Source organism: Hyperolius riggenbachi, chromosome 2 (assembly GCF_040937935.1).
Source record: "Hyperolius riggenbachi isolate aHypRig1 chromosome 2, aHypRig1.pri, whole genome shotgun sequence".
Classification (NCBI taxonomy): domain Eukaryota; kingdom Metazoa; phylum Chordata; class Amphibia; order Anura; family Hyperoliidae; genus Hyperolius; species Hyperolius riggenbachi.
This window is the reverse complement of record NC_090647.1, coordinates 330,151,451-330,167,871: the sequence shown is the minus strand read 5'-3', so window position 1 is coordinate 330,167,871 and position 16,421 is coordinate 330,151,451. Positions and strand designations below refer to the sequence as shown.

Below are 16,421 nucleotides of genomic sequence, written 5' to 3'. Positions count from 1 at the left end.
GTAAGGTCCGCAGTTTAACTTACCTAGGGATTCTTGTAGCCCCCGTAGTTGTCCTGATCCATCACTGTCTTTAAGCTCTTCTCCTATCAGCCACTGTGCCCCTCCAAAATCTTCCCAACTCAGCCAATCATGGGTTACTGCGCATGCAGGGTCCCAGGCTATAGTAGGGAGTGCTCAGAGCATACGCAGTTGCAATTTTTTCAAACTGCACAAGCGCAGACAGCTCCCAGTCAAGGTATTGCAATCGAGGTGCATGCAACCTGGGGCCAACCATACAACTTTTGGATGGGTAAGAGCAGAAAGACAGTGAGAGAACAGGCTGACTACAGGGGGCTGGAAGAAGCCCTAGGTAAGTTAAACTGGGGACCTTACTGTCACTTAAGGTTCCCTTTAACTACTTTAAGACCGCGTCACGCCAATGGGCATAACTGAGGCGGCAGCCCCAGGGCCGCCTAACGCCAATTGGCGTAAAGTCCTGAGACTGGCTTTTGTAGGAGAGGACGCAGCTCGGAGACTGTTAGATGACGAAACCACCATCTAATTATCCCGTACAGTGCTGCGATCTTAGGCAGCGCTGTACTGGGGACAGCTGTCTGACATGGCTATCCCCTCCATTGGGTCAGGGGTGATCGGCTGTCATAGGCTGAAGCCTACGGGGGGCGGTAGATCAGACCCCACCAACAGAAAGCTCTGTTAGTGGGGAGAAAAGGGGAAGGGGGAATCACCTGTGCGCTGAGTTGTGCAGCCCTGCAGCGAGGCCTTAAAGCTGCAGTGGCCTTTTTCAAGAAAAATATCCTGGTCTTTGGGGGGGGGGGGGGGAGTTAACACTGCGGTCTTCAAGTGGCTAAGGGAGTAAATTTTTCCCCCTACGTATTTAGTGTTCTGGAAAATGGGTTCACAATGCTTCTGAGGTATTGAGGCCACCTTCTGCCTTTCCCAAGCTCCCCCCCTCCACAGGTCCTCTTATGAATATCACCTCTAAATATAAAAGTCTCTCATCTACTATGGGGTAAAACCATAAAACCATTTAACTTTTACTAAAATTGCACACTCACATGCTTGAAACATTGAACAAGGCTGAGAGTTTTAAAGGGCTTAACCATGTGCATGGGCCGGACATACGTATAGGTAGAGTTGGACGCAGGATGAGCTAAATGATGGCTCACCCTGCTGCTGCTCAAATTCCCAGCAGCTTGAAAAACTATTCCCCCTCTGATTTGTAGCAACTCAGAGGGATAAATAATAACTCTTGCGCACCCCATGCACTATAGCACTACTGCAATAGCGGCGCCCAGCGCTGAGCACCCAACGCCAAAACCACCTGCTTTATTGGCCAACTCCTGGTAGCACTGCAGGATCCAGACACCTGAAGCCAAATCCAATACCAGAGCCACCACATTAACCAATATGCAAGGTTATCATTCCACATGTCTCTAAGATAAGATGCTATACTTAGCAACAATTATGGGGAAACATTATGCAGTCTTTACAGTCACAGGCTCAGCTATGTGCACTTTCTCTCCCTATCAGTCCATTATTTGAATTCTGTTAAAGAACCAATAGCTAACTACATCCTGTCTATTTCCTAGTCTATGTAAGTGTGTGATCTCACTTCCTTCTCTAGTTTGGGCTTGTGGATAGCATTGGATAACAGAGGTTGATATTGAAGACTAGTAGGATGTGTGTTGAGATTTTCTGCCTGCTTTTTCTACTCCTGGGCATTCACTGCAGGAGGTCTATACTCAAGGCAAGGAGGAGGTATTGGGCCCATCCTTTGCTAATGGAGAAAGAGGCGAAAGGTCTCTATACCAGGAACTGAAGACAAATTGAACTAGTATTTCTTTTTTTCAAACTGTACTTTTATTATTAATCTTGAAAAGCAGAGCCAGAGAGCATAAAGCAGTAAAATTATACAAGATGCTCCAGGGAATACCTAATATGTTATTTGACTGTCTTTCAACCTTTAACATGAGAAATTACCCCAAGGTTATACAGTCTTCGTGATACCAGTGTGTCTTTATCCTCCTACCCATCCCTTCCCTCCAAATCTACTCTCCTGTTTTCCAACTTAATCCAAACCCATATTATTCAACTGTTCAGGGTATTTTCAATTTCCCCAGATTCCCTTCCAGATCGTCAGTACGGTACCATTCTGTGTATATGAATGGTGGCATCAATGTTTGAATTTCCTGCTGTGTAAAATAATAAGCAATAAACAGTTTATGCTTTTTGAAGAATCATTTTGTTCTTTTTAATGCAGTATCTGTTTTTTTCTTTAGCAAAGATATATACCAATTTTTTCTTAAGGTCAGCTAGGTGAGGTTTCACTGGGTATATCCATTTACTGTAAATAAGCTTTGTAGTAGCTGTAATTATTGCATATGCCAGAATGAAGAAGCCATCTCCCACCTCCCATCCAAGTAGGTATCCTGCTTTCCTTCATATATAAAACTCTTATTTCTCCTCCTTATTCTCAGTAGCATATCCTTAATGTGTGCGCTCTGAATAACATGATGACATGTCACATTAATTACGCTTTTATAAAGTTAATCAGATTCTTCTGAATTAACCAGTTGAGGACCACAGGTTTACACCCCTCTAGTGACCAGGCGATTTTTCACAATTCAGCACACTGCAGCTTTAACAGTATATTGCTTGGTCATACAACTTACCACCCAAATGAATCTTACCTCCTTTTCTTGTCACTAGAAGGCAGGGGCATTCCTAGGGTCCTTGGAGATCGGAGGCACCAGTGGGCACTAGGTGGGGGGTATATGCGGCACGCGCTGCACGCCACTGCAAAAATGGGCGTGGCCATGCAGTGAGTGGGCATGGCCTTGAGTGGGGCCAAATGTACATGAACTTAGCAGCGGTGTAAGCTACAGATAACGGGCCTTGCCTATCAAAATATTGGATGAAGCCCCCTGTCCTTTATTTAGATAATTTACAATCAGTATAGGCATGGATCAAAGATGTATACGCACATACAATTTTGCTTAGTCAATCACTGACCAATTTTACCACCTCCATGCAGTAAGTGGGCCAACAGAAAATGAATTTTATGAACAGAGCTAAAATTGGCTAATCAAAATTGTATGTGTGCACCAGGCTTTACAGCTAATACTGGGGGTGGCTGGATAATGTAATGGTTAAGGGCTCTGCCTCTGACACGGGAGACCAGGGTTCAAATCTCGGCTCTGCCTGTTCAGTAAGCCAGCACCTATTCAGTAGGAGACCATGGGCAAGTCTCCCTAACACTGCTACTGCCTATAGAGCGCGCCCTAGTGGCTGCAGCTCTGGCGCTTTGAGTTCGCCAGGAGAAAAGCGCAATATAAATGTTCTGTGTTTGTTTGTTGTTGTTTGTACTGTACATACTGAAAGTAGCAGGGACCAGCATACAATACAGCTGGTTTACAATCAGTAAAGGCACAGAGTAACAGCTTATACTGTACATACTGTAGGCAGCACACTGCAGCTAGCGGGCCGAAAAATATGAGGGTTACGTTGGGGGCTATGGACCAGAATGTGGGTGTGGTCACGGGTGGAGACAAATTTACATGAACTTAGCAATGGTGGGACATTAGAATAGGACAGTGGTGGCGAACCTTTTGGAGGCAGAGTGCCCAAACTGCAACCCAAAAGTCACTTATCTATCGCAAAGTGGCAACAGCTATTTAAACTAAATACTGTACAAATGTTTTAACTCACACATGAACATTATGGAAAATCCAAGTTGAAAATAAACTGTGAAGATAAACAATTTCATCCATCCTACTCCTGAAAAATGTATTCTTTTTTTTTAGAACCTCCCAGTTTTATTTTCTGTTTAAAAAGCTAAAAAAGTAGGTTTAATGCTATTGTCTCATACGATGATGATTGAGCTTTTCCCATAGTCTCGCAGTTAGCAATCATGAGGCCCCCCATCAAGACAAATTCAGCAATCGTGAGGCCCCTATCAAGACAAATTCAGCAATCATGAGGCCCCCAACAAGACAAATTCAGCAATCATGAGGCCCCCAACAAATCATGAGGCCCCCAACAAGACAAATTCAGCAATCCTGAGGCCCCCAACAAGACAAATTCAGCAATCTTGAGGCCCCCAACAAGACAAATTCAGCAGTCATGAGGCACATAAATAGACAGCATTTCACATAAATAGGCAGAATGCCCCCTTAATATGGTAGACACCTCTCACCTGGCTTCTGAATTCTCCTGAACTGGCTGCTGTGCCTGGCAATACTGTTTTTGGCTGGATTGCGGATGATGTGTGGGCTGAAAGGCCTGGCAGTGATGCTGTGGCCTGGCTGGCGGTGATGCTTTGGCCGATGCTGTGGCTGGGTTGGCTGGCGGTGATGCTGTGGCCTATGCTGTGGCTGGGTTGGCTGGCGGTGATGCTGTGACCTGGCTGGCGGTAATACTGGGCTGTTGAAGTAAATGCTGGCCTTGACTGGTGGTGATGCTGTGGCCTTATTGACAGTTATTCTAGGCTGTTTGGCTGGGGGTGATGCTGGGCTGGCTGGTCTGGATAGTTGGGGTAGTGACAGGTGCCCCCTAGTTAAGGTAGCGCCAGGAGTCCCCCAGTTTAGGTAGTGACAGGAGCCCCCCAGGTTAGGTAGTGAGTGACAGGGACCCCCAGGTTAGGTAGTGAGTGACAGGGACCCCCCAGGTTAGGTAGTGAGTGACAGGGACCCCCAGGTTAGGTAGTGAGTGACAGGGACCCCCAGATTAGGTAGTGAGTGACAGGCACCCCCCAGGTTAGGTAGTGAGTGACAGGGACCCCCAGGTTAGGTAGTGAGTGACAGGGACCCCCAGGTTAGGTGAGTGACAGGTGCCCCCCAGGTTAGGTAGTGAGTGAAAGGGCCCCAGGTTAGGTTGTGAGTGACAGGGACCCCCAGGTTAGGTCGTGAGTGACAGGCGCCCCCCCAGGTTAGGTCGTGAGTGACAGGCACCCCCCAGGTTAGGTCGTGAGTGACAGGCACCCCCCAGGTTAGGTAGTGAGTGACAGGGACCCCCAGGTTAGGTAGTGAGGGCTGCCACCCTCCCGCCGCCCATCGGCGTTAGGTAGTCGGGAGGGGCTTAAGACTCCTACTTAATATACAGTACATTCTTATAAAAATGCCCATGGATAGTATATTCATAATTGTGGATTGTCCTTTTAATTTTTCTTTTTTTAGTACACATTAGATTATTATTATTTAGTATTTATACATTGCTGACATCTTCTACAGCGCTTTTACAGAGTATATAGTCATGTCACTAACTGTCCTTTCAAGGGGCTCACAATCTAATGCCTATCATTGTCATATAACTATTGTAGTCTAGGGCCAATATAGGGGGAAGCAAATTAACTTATCTGTATGTTTATGGAATGCGGGATAAAACCGGAGTACCCAGAAGAAACCCCCCCCCCCCCACACACACACAAACATGGGAAGAATATACAAACTCCATGCACATGATGCTCTGGCTGGGATTTAACTGGGGACCCAGCACTGCAAGAGCACTATTCACTATGCTACTGAGCTGCCCACACATGGGGCTTGATTCACTATTGTGTGATAACTGCTATCACAGCAGTTATCACGCGTTACTTTGTGTGATAAGCAAAGGTTTGCGCGCGAACGGCGTTACTTTGTGTGATAAGCAAAGGTTTGCGCACAATCACAGGTGCTTTTCACGTGGAAAGCGCCCATGAGCGTGCGCAAACCTTTACTTATCACGCAAAGTAATGCCGTTCGCACACACACCTTTGCGCATGGCGGCTCGCGTGATAACTGCTGTGATAGCAGTTATCACACAGTGAATCATGTAACATGGTCTTAAGGTTAGCATGAGAATAATTAATTGTAATGTTATTGTATTTTTTTTTTTTTCATGTATGTTATTTTTTACTTTTTCTTGGAAGTTTTGGGGTTATACACTTATTTATATGTTTCAAAATGTTTTTCTTTTGTATATCTTCCCTGGACAATACTATCTTGACTCATTTATTGAGTAAAGAGATACAGATAACTTGTACCAATGTTTTGTTTGCATACAGTGACTTGAAAACATAATGATCAACCATTCTGAGCACTCCATCATCAGGTGCTTTGGGATTGGCCATTATCAGACGTTGTGGGACTTTTTTGCTGCAGTCCATTCAGTGATCAGTGTACACAGGGGAGCATGGTGTTCAAGTGCACAGGGAAGCACAGTGAAATTGCAAGTAGGGGCTTTATAGAACTTCCTGAAGTGTCATTGAATTGGACATTTGAATGGGAATAATAATTGCACTTTAAAGGTAGCCATACATCTAGAGATTCTGATTCAATTGACTAAGTGACTGACTTTATTGGGTGAACAGCTTCAGTGTGGTTGATCGAAAGATGATCAACTACTGGCCCACACTACAAGTGATGCCCTATGCGATTCGCCTTCACTCCATGCTCTGAATGCAAAAATCAATTCAGTGGCGATCGAATGATATGTAAACAGTAGCTGATTACTGTGCGATCTACCAATATCTTGCATCCTGCTTGATCAACTAAGTTGGTTGATTCATCATGATGCCGGCCACTTTTCATCGATCAGGCATATTGGAACACACTGGATTCTCTCACGATTCAATAAAATTATCAAATTGAAAGGTCGATCCTACAGCCAAATCGCTAGATTTATAGCCACCTTTAGAATTTAAATTTTCTTTGTCCTTTTAAAAATATTAGCTACGGTATTTTCTATCCAGCCAGAGGGCTTACTGGCTTATTCAAGTCAGGAGATCAGATTAAGGTTGTAAAGTGCAGTATGATGATGGCAAGTTACACATATCTTACCGAGGTATAGACTGCAGACTGCAAAAACAATTAAACCTATCCATATAACCAGAGGCATTTTGCTTTCGGACACATCTACCACCAACAAATATGAAAAAAGAAAGTGACTTTATTTTCACTTTCTTGAAACACCAGCTCAATTTATAAAAACGTATTAATATTGATTGCAATGGTGCCGCCTCTAGCTGTCCACTGTCTGATGCAAAATAAAGTTATATGTACTGTATGTTAGTATGTCATGTAGTATATAATTGTTGCTCATGTTGCACTGCTGTCCATAGCCCACCCACATTACAACAGGCGTCAATCGCAAAAAGAATGGTCATGTCCATTTACTAATCTGATAGCTTTATAAAAAAATCCTTCCGGATGCCCTATTTTTATAGATTTTTTTTATGGATTCAATATTTTTTACTGAATCTAACATTTAATCTATTAAAGACCACAGTGTATGTCTATCTTAACCACTTGATGACCCAGCCTTTACCCCCCCCCTTAAGGAGCAGCGCTATTTTTTGTGATCTGTGCTGGGTGGGCCCCAGCACAGATCAGCTGGCACGCCCCAGCACAGATCAGCTGGCACGCAGAGCGATCAGATCGCCCCCTTTTTTTCCCCCTATGGGGATGATGTGCAGGGGGGGTCTGATCGCTCCTCCTGGCTGGCATGTTACTGGGGGGGGGCACCTCAAAGCCCCCCTCCGCGGCGAAATTCCCCCCCTCCCTCTCCTCCCTCTCACCCCTGATGATCCGGGCTGCACAGGACGCTATCCGTCCTGTGCAGCCAGTGACAGGCTGTCCCCTGTCACATGGCGGTGATCCCCGGCCGCTGATTGGCCGGGGATCGCCGATCTGCCTTACGGCGCTGCTGCGCAGCAGCGCCGTACAATGTAAACAAAGGAGACAAATGTCTCCTACGTTTACATTTAGTCTGCGAGCCGCAATCAGCGGCTCGCAGGCTATTCACGGAGACCCGCTCCGTGATCTAACAGGAAACGGCCGCTCGCGCGAGCGACCTTTCCTGATTAATCAGGGAGGCACGTGGCGACGCAGATCTGCGTCGCTGGTCCTCCAGCTACCACTTTGCCGCCGCACGGTATGAGTGTGCGGTCGGCAAGTGGTTAAGTGTGGATTTAGTCCCTTACAGAAAATAAACACAGAATGGGACGATTTTGACACAAAAGTGCTTACAAAACAGCTGGCATATTCTATAAATTGAAAGATCACTTTTGAATATGTCAATTTGGTAACATATATATTCAAAATATGAAATAAATATTACTTATCTGTCTTCACCAATGATATGCTAAATATAATGTTGCATTCTTAAAACAGAACTTTTTATCCTGAGTTTTCTCTTAAGTAATATGTTCACACCTTGTCAACAAAGCTGTAACGATCGGTGTAACACAGAGAGGATCTGATTATCGGTGCAGATATATACCCGATTATTGATGATCTGCAGTATCACCGATAATCAGATCTCTAACCTCTGGACACCTGAGTGATGAGAGTGTTTTGGTGCAACAGAAATACTTTGAGGATCGCACCTGAATGTCAGGTGCTAGAGCAATAAGGAGTATTGCTCTGCAGCAAGTTCCTTCCGTTGGTCTGAACTCTCCGCAGGGAGGAGTCAGGCCGGGAGTAGGAAGGACAGAACGTGAGTGACACCAATGAGGGAGTGTCCCTGACAGATCTGTGAACTATCTCTTAACAGGAGAGATAGTTCTCGAGGTCGGGCAGGCCAGGTCGTTAACACACAGACAGATAAAGTACAGAGACAGGAGATGGGTGGAGAATCCAGAGACTAGCCAAGTTCAGCAACAGAGTATCAGAATGACAAGGCGCAAAATCAGAGATCAGAGGAATGGTCAGGAAAGCAGAAGGTCATAACAAATAACCAACAATTCCTAGACTAAGGTGTGAGTTCCTTGGTCATTAACACCTTGGAAACGGGTCTAGATAATAACACAGATGATAACAGAATTTCCTAGACTAAGGTGTGAGTTCCGTGGTCATCAACACCTTGGAAATTGGTCTAGACAATAACACAGATGATAACAGAATTTCCTAGACTAAGGTGTGAGTACCGTGGTCATCAACACCTTGGAAACTGGTCTAATGTAACACAGATACTGACAGGGTCTGAGTGCTATCACGTAGTGATCGCAACGCCAGACACCAGAGGAATGACCAGCACCCGGTATATATACACCAGTGCTCTCCTGCGCCTCCCCTAAGTGCTGGACCAATGAAAACTGAAAGAATTGTCAGCTGACCGGCCTGGTCAGCTGACACCCCTCTGACTGTTATAAATGTTCTGCCTCTCCGCGCGCGCACGCGTCCTTCTGAACCTGTGTGGACTATCAGTCCCAGCCACACCAGATATGTGTTGTAATGCCTCTGCTGTTTTGGATGCGGAATCCGCCGCACCGCTGTCTGAGCGTGCGGCGTTTTCTCCGCGTTCAGCAGTACAGACAGGAGTAGGCCTATGCGTGCAAACCGCCGCGTCGGACGCGGAATCCGCCGCCCTGTTCTCTGGGCATACGGCGGTTTCTCCGCGTTCCATCAGGCCAGTAAATGCAGGTCCCTGCGCGCAAGCTGTCATGTTGAACGCGGAATCAGCCGCCTTACTCTGAGTACTTGCGGCGGCTTTTCCGCGTTTTCTCACAAAAGCACTTTTTAATCCACCAGCAACCAATGATATACTCAGAATCATTTTAGTAGCACTTTTTGGATTTCAAAATGCTGAAAAGTTATTTTAAAAAGAAGATGAAGAAGAAAACTAGTAGAAAACTTAGGAGGTAAAGTTAATTGCATATAGGCCAAGGACTTTGCAATGTTTCAGCTTTACATGGGCATTGGGCTTTAAAGTGAACCGAGCATCATTTTTAATACCCAGGGCAGCTCTATAGCAAATTAAAAATGCATTCTAAAAATGTGGTTTATTATTAAAAAAAACTTTCACTTTACCTCATTTTTTTACATCTAAGGGTTAAAATAGCCACTTTGTCCGTCCATAAAGGACCTGAGGTCACTGAGCAAGAGATGGTGGAACACAGATAAGAAATCACCTCATTAGACTTAATTGACCACAAACAAACCCCCATTGTACTTCAAACAGAAAACATCAGTTACAGTTGAAGAATTTCACACCTAGCCTGGACAATGCTAGTTGTAAAATAGCAGGGGTTGAGCTTCTGAACAATGACAGCCCTTGCAGCTATTTGAAGCCAGGGGCTGCTTGGATCCCTTTAAGAAACTCATATAATACTTCACTTTTGTTCAGTGAAAAAATTCAGCTTATTTTACATTCTTGAAATGCCAGGCATGCATCCTAAAGTGGACCCAAATTAAAAATACAAGATTTTAGAAATAAAATCTATTTTCTAAATTATAATAATAAATAGCAGCCTTTTTTCAGCTGCATGATGACAAATATACAATATTTTACATTTATTGGGGGGAATCCCTCCCTTCCTTTCAAATTGCCGGGAAAAATCCGTCAAACTGGTGGAGTAGGTGGTGTACGGCAAAGGAGGAATTGCTAATGGCTGCCCCCAGTATAACCCTAGTAATGCAAAGAGAAGGGTGAAAAACATGCACTGAAATGCTCATAGGTTTGAAGGAGTGTTTATCTTTGTATGTGTTAGAGTGGTGCAACTAAATATTTTTAATAAAAAAAAATGTTTGGTTTGGGTCCGCTTAAGCCGCTACTGTAAGGTATACCTATATCCTATTAATTGTACAAAACCATAATATAATTTGTAGACAGCTGTTTTAGGCTAGATTGTTTTTCATCAATGCAATGTGTGGATTGGTACGGCTCTGCAGTGTTACCTGTATTTGTGTAGCTTTCCATGCTGTTCTCTGCTGGTTATACATCTGACACCTGTATTTATTTATGATAGGAGTGTCAGTACCCTAAACTGTGCAATTTGTTGGACTTTTTAGAATTCAAGTATCGCCAATTTAGTCAGTCAATTATATACAAATGGAAGTTATTGCATGCGAAGAAATATATGTTTTACTATTGTTGTTTCTGGCTAAAAGTTTTGCTTTTTACTGTCTGAAAATTATGCCAGTGGTCATGAAAGTGCAGTCAAGGCATTTATTTACACCACAGACAGATTTGTTAGTTCATGACTTCTCAGTGTCTCATGATGATCACGTTATCATTAGCTCTACTTGTTACTTATTATCTGTGACAAACAGCATTCCCAGGTAGCCAAACAACAAAGAGTGAATAAAGATGCAGTAGGCTCACATTTGGACATACCACATCACTTTATGCAGGTTTATATATGCCAAAGGAATACACCACCCCATGGAAAAAGAGATTATATAATTTCCTTCATCTTGCATAATGCTCTCCTTTCATCTCCCTAGAAGCGCAGAAAAGCACTGAGATATGTTTATAATTTCCATAAAGTTTGCAGATTTTAAAAGAGCACAAGTTAAAGAGAACACAAGCCTCTGTGTCTATTGAATCGTTTCAAGGGAAATAACTGTTTTGTAACCAGAGTCTGTAACTGCCAAAGGTTAGTGTGTAACTTTTGTGCCACCACAGGTACATATGGAATATTTAAAGCAGCAGGAACAGCCATACTATCCCAGGAAAAAAACAACCTATATAAGCAGATAAATACTTGTTCTACTTGCATAACATATGTATTGTACTGTCCACAATTTGATTTCAGTGAAATTTATATAGTAAATAAAGAGAAAACTTTAGGCATTTTCCATTTTTACTACAGGTCCGTACACACGCAGGACGGCGGATCGCTCAGAAACAGCCGTATCAGTCCGCCGACAGACTGTACACACGCCGGACTGTCGCTGGAACGCCCACCCAGCGGGAGGTGACGACGGGCCCGTCGTTGCCTCCAGCCCGGTGTGTGTATGGACCTTACCTCTGCCTGAAGCTAACCCTAATCTAATTTCCTCCTTTACTCTTTTTTTCCCTCCTAGAAACTGCACTGTCATATCTAGCTTGCTTTGTAAACACATATGAGCACTGCATAGATCTTATTTCAACAGCTTCTGTAGAACTTGGCTTCTCAGTCTGTCACTCTGAGCTGCTCTCAGCCAATCAGTGAAGAGCAGGAATGTGGGAGGGGAGATGACAAGCTTCTTTCTTGTCGGCAATGTACTAAATAGAGCCAGGCTGACTGAGCTAAGATTTATTACAGCAGACACATTTTTGATTATATTAAAATGCTTGCAATGCAGGCTACATAATAAACAGAGCAGTGGGTTAATAGATTTTGATTTTATGGCTGACAATACCGCTTTAAACTTTTGAGATAATGCTGATGAGTACTGATCCCTACTGGCTCATTCTCCTCATACATGTGTACTAGCTGTATCACTGCAGCCCTTTTGCATGGTAATATAACTGGCAACTTCAAAGATAGACCTATGTTTCATGGCGATTTCAGTGTAGAAGACCATGACACCATCATTTTTCTAGCTTTTGTTATTATTTTTCAAGAGCTTTTCTGAAGTTTACTATTCTGACTGCTGCAGAAGGAGATAACACAGGAAATGAGGTGTAGTTTTTCTTATTTTTGGGATAGACTTTAATTTCTCTTAAAACTTGTTTGCACATTATGATCTCTAATAAGTCCCAAAATCTGACAAACATTGCATGGAATTTTCATAAACGACGTCTATGGAATGTGGGACTCAAGATGGAGGGAGGGGAAGGTTTCCTATAAAATGTTAAATTTGATACTTGTTTGCAGCTCTACCTGTTGTTTGAACTGGCAAATATTTTATGTACAAAGTGATCTTATCGCTGTGTAATACAGACAAATCCATATATGTAACAATGGGGTTGATTCACTAAGCTGCGCTGCTATGGCTGCTGTAGCGACCGCATTGGGACCCTTGGGCCTGAGGGTCCCCAAAGGGTCCACCCTCTATCACAGTATTAGCTCTCTATTGGTCCTGTGCTGGTAATAATCACTTCTATAGATGCTTTGAATAGTAGTAATCATTAACATACTGTGTCCAATCCCCTTCTTGCACCTCTGACACTGTGGTTGCCCTTGGCAGGTTTTGTTGCACCACAACAATTGTTATGTGTAGAGTGCTTGGGGGGGGGGGGGTGAACAGTCACTGTACGTGTGTTACAGGTGCACATTTGTAATACCCTTCACTGCATATACCTACCTGTTGTGTTCAGTGCACCCACCTACCTACGTGAGTGCACGCAGTGTGATATACCACTCCGTGCATACCTGTTAACTGCACCTGTGTGACTGCACATTGTATTAGTCAAGTCAGTGCATACCTTTCACTTCATCACCCCCCCCCCCCCCCCCCCCCCCCCCCCGATATGGACAAAACAGTTAGAGGCAGGCCCAGGAAGGCCACCCGGCAGGTCTGTGCGAGGTCGTGCTGATGTGATTTCGTGCAGCCCTGGACCAAAGTACAGTGCTCAGAAGAAGGCACGTCCCATCATCTCCCAAGATTGTCAGGACGTGGTTGACTATTTATCATCTCCCAAGATTGTCAGGACGTGGTTGACTATTTAACACAGAACACCTCATCTTCCACAGCCACCAGCGCTACTACAAGCACCACATCCGTTGCATTTGACAGTTCGCAGGAGTTATTTGGTGGGGAAATCACTGATGCACAGCCATTCTTGTTACAACCAGATGAAGGTGCTAAGAAATTTACACCACCTCATATGTCTGAGTTAGGCGACAATATGGACGTAACGTGTGAGGAGGAGGATGATAAAGTACCTGCTGTTGGTGCAGTTTTGGAGGTGTCTGAGGCAAGCGAAGCTGGGCAGGATGATTATGATGATGACGATGATACAGATGCCACGTGGGATCCTAAGAGACGAGATGACCAAGGGGACAGTTCAGAGGGGGAGTCAGAGAAGAGTAGGAGGAGACAAGTTGCTGAAAGAAGCAAGGGGAGCTCGTCATCAGAAACAGCTGGTGGCAGTGTCCGGCGCCATGTATCGCCACCTATGGACAGCCAGCCAACATGCCCTTCAATGTCAGCTGTTGATGCCACCATAGTGCCATCACTCCAGGGGGGCTCAGCGGTTTGGAAATAACTTAATGTGTCTGCCTCAGATCAGAGCAATGCCATCTGTTCTCTCTGCCTCCACAAATTGAGCCGTGGAAAGGCCAACACTGACGTAGGGACACTACCTTATCTTCAGAAAAGGCATAAACTGCAATGGGAAGAGCACCAGAGGAAAAGCAGTACACAAAAGAAAAGCCACCCTCCTTCTCCTCTTCCTCCTTCAGGTGCAGCATCTTCAGCCACTTTCTCCCTTGCACCTTCAGAGCCACCCTCCTCCACTCCGCCTCTCACCTTGAGCGGTTCCTGCTCCTCTGCCCACAGCAGCAGTCAGGTGTCCATGAGGGAAATCTTTGAGAGGAAGAAGCCAATGTCTGCCAGTCAAGCCCTTGCCCGGCGTCTGACAGCTGGCTTGGCGGAACTGTTAGCTCGCCAGCTGTTACCATACCAGCTGGTGGACTCTGAGGCTTTCTGTAAATTTGTGGCCATTGGGACACCGCAGTCATAGATACCAGGCCACAATTATTTCTCTAAAAAGGCAATACTCAAACTGTATAATGAAGTTGAGAGGCAAGTGGTGTCATCTCTGGCACACAGCGTTGGGTCAAGGGTCCATCTGACCACGGATGCCTGGTCTTCCAAGCACGGTCAGGGCAGGTACATTACTTACACAGCCCATAGAGTCAACCTGGTGACCGCTGACAAGCAGGGAGTACGTGGCTGTGCAGCAGACCAACTTGTGACACCTCCACAGCTTGCAGGCAGGCCTCCTGCCATCTCCTCTCCTCCTGCTACATCCTCTTCGCTGTCGTCCTCCTCCTCCTCCTTGGCTGTGTGGCAGCACAACTCTACTGGTGCTGCGATCTCCTCTCCAGCTACACAGCCCCAGCTCCCCAGGGCCTATGCTGCCAGGTACGATGGTGTCCCGCCATCTTAGACATGTCTTGCCTCAAAGCGGAAAGTCACACTGGAGCAGCTCTCCTGGCTGCTCTTAACAAACAGGTGGATCTGACCCCACACCAGCTGGAGATCGGCAACGTGGTGTGTGACAACATCAGCAATCTCATTTCCGCTTTGAATTTGGGAAAGCTGACACATGTACCCTGCATGGCACATGTGCTGAATCTAGTCATTCAAAGATTTGTGTCAAAGTACCCAGGCTTAGAGGACGTCCTGAAGCAGGCCAGGAAGGTGTGTGGACATTTCAGGTGGTCTTACATGGCCATAGCACACTTTGCCGATATTCAGCAGAGAAACAAGTTCCCAGTGAGACGCCTGATTTGCAATAGCCCGACTTTCTGGAATTCGACCCTCCTTATGTTCTCTCGCCTGCTAAAACAGGAAAAAGCCATCACCCAGTACCTCTACAACTACAGTAGAAGGACACAGTCTGGGAAGATGGGGATGTTCTGGCCCAACAACTGGACACTCATGCGAAATGTATGCAGGCTCATGCAGCCGTGTGAGGAGGTGACCAACCTGGTGAGTCGCAGTGAAGGCACCATCAGTGACTTGATCCCGTACGCTTACTTCCTGGAGCATGCCGTGCATAGAGTGGTGGATCAAGCTGTGGAGCGTGAACAGGAACAGTTACAGGAGGAAACGTTGTGGGATCAATTCTCATCAGAACCAGATGTTTCCTCAACACCTGCGGCAGCACAAAGGGGGGAGGAGGAGGAGGAAGAGTCATGTGGGGAGGAGGAGTCAGACTTGGATGATGAGGAAGGTGTTTCTTTTGGAGGAGAAGGAGGTGGCGGCGGAAGAACAACTGCAGCAGGTGTCACAGGGGGCTTGTGCTGCTCAACATTCCCGTGATATTGTCCGTGGCTGGGAGGAGGAGGAGGAGGACTTACCTGACGTCACTGAGGAAGAGCAAAAGGAGATGCATAGTACGTCTGCATCCAACTTGGTGCAGATGGCGTCTTTCATGCTGTCCAGCCTGTTGAGGACCCCCGTATAAAAAAACTCAAGGGGAATGAGCTGTACTGGGTGGCAACGCTACTATACCCTCGGTATATGCACAAAGTGGCGGAGATGTTTCCAAATCACCAGAAGGCAGAAAGGATGCAACACTTGCAGAACAAGCTGGCAACTATGCTTTACAATGCGTTTAAGGGTGATGTCACAGCACAACGCAATAAAGGTACCACTGCCAGTAATCCTTCTCCCATGTCCACGCAGGCAAGGACAGGATGCTCCAGCGATCTCATATTGATGTCGGACATGCGGACATTCTTTAGTCCAATGCCTCGCCTTAGCCCTTCCGGATCCACCCTCCACCAATGCCTGGACAGGCAGGTAGCCAACTACCTGGCCTTAAGTGTGGATGTAGACACTGTGAGCAGCAATGAACCCTTGGAATACTGGGTGCGCAGCCTTGACCTGTGGCTAGAGCTGTCCCAATTTGCCATCCAACTTCTGTCTTGCCCTGCCTCAAGCATCCTGCCAGAAAGGACCTTCAGCACAGCTGGGGGCATTGTCACTGAGAAGAGAAGTCACCTAAGTCACAAAAGTGTTCAGTACCTCATCTTTATCAAAATGAATGAGGCATGGATCCCG

General features: G+C 45.6%; 1 protein-coding gene across 1 annotated transcript in view; it reads right to left on the bottom strand.

The window, feature by feature from the left end:
• The window catches only part of GUCA1C (guanylate cyclase activator 1C), a 123,670-nt gene that overhangs the window by 77,908 nt on the left and 29,341 nt on the right, over positions 1 to 16,421 (bottom strand). The gene's annotated exons all lie outside the window — the stretch shown is intronic.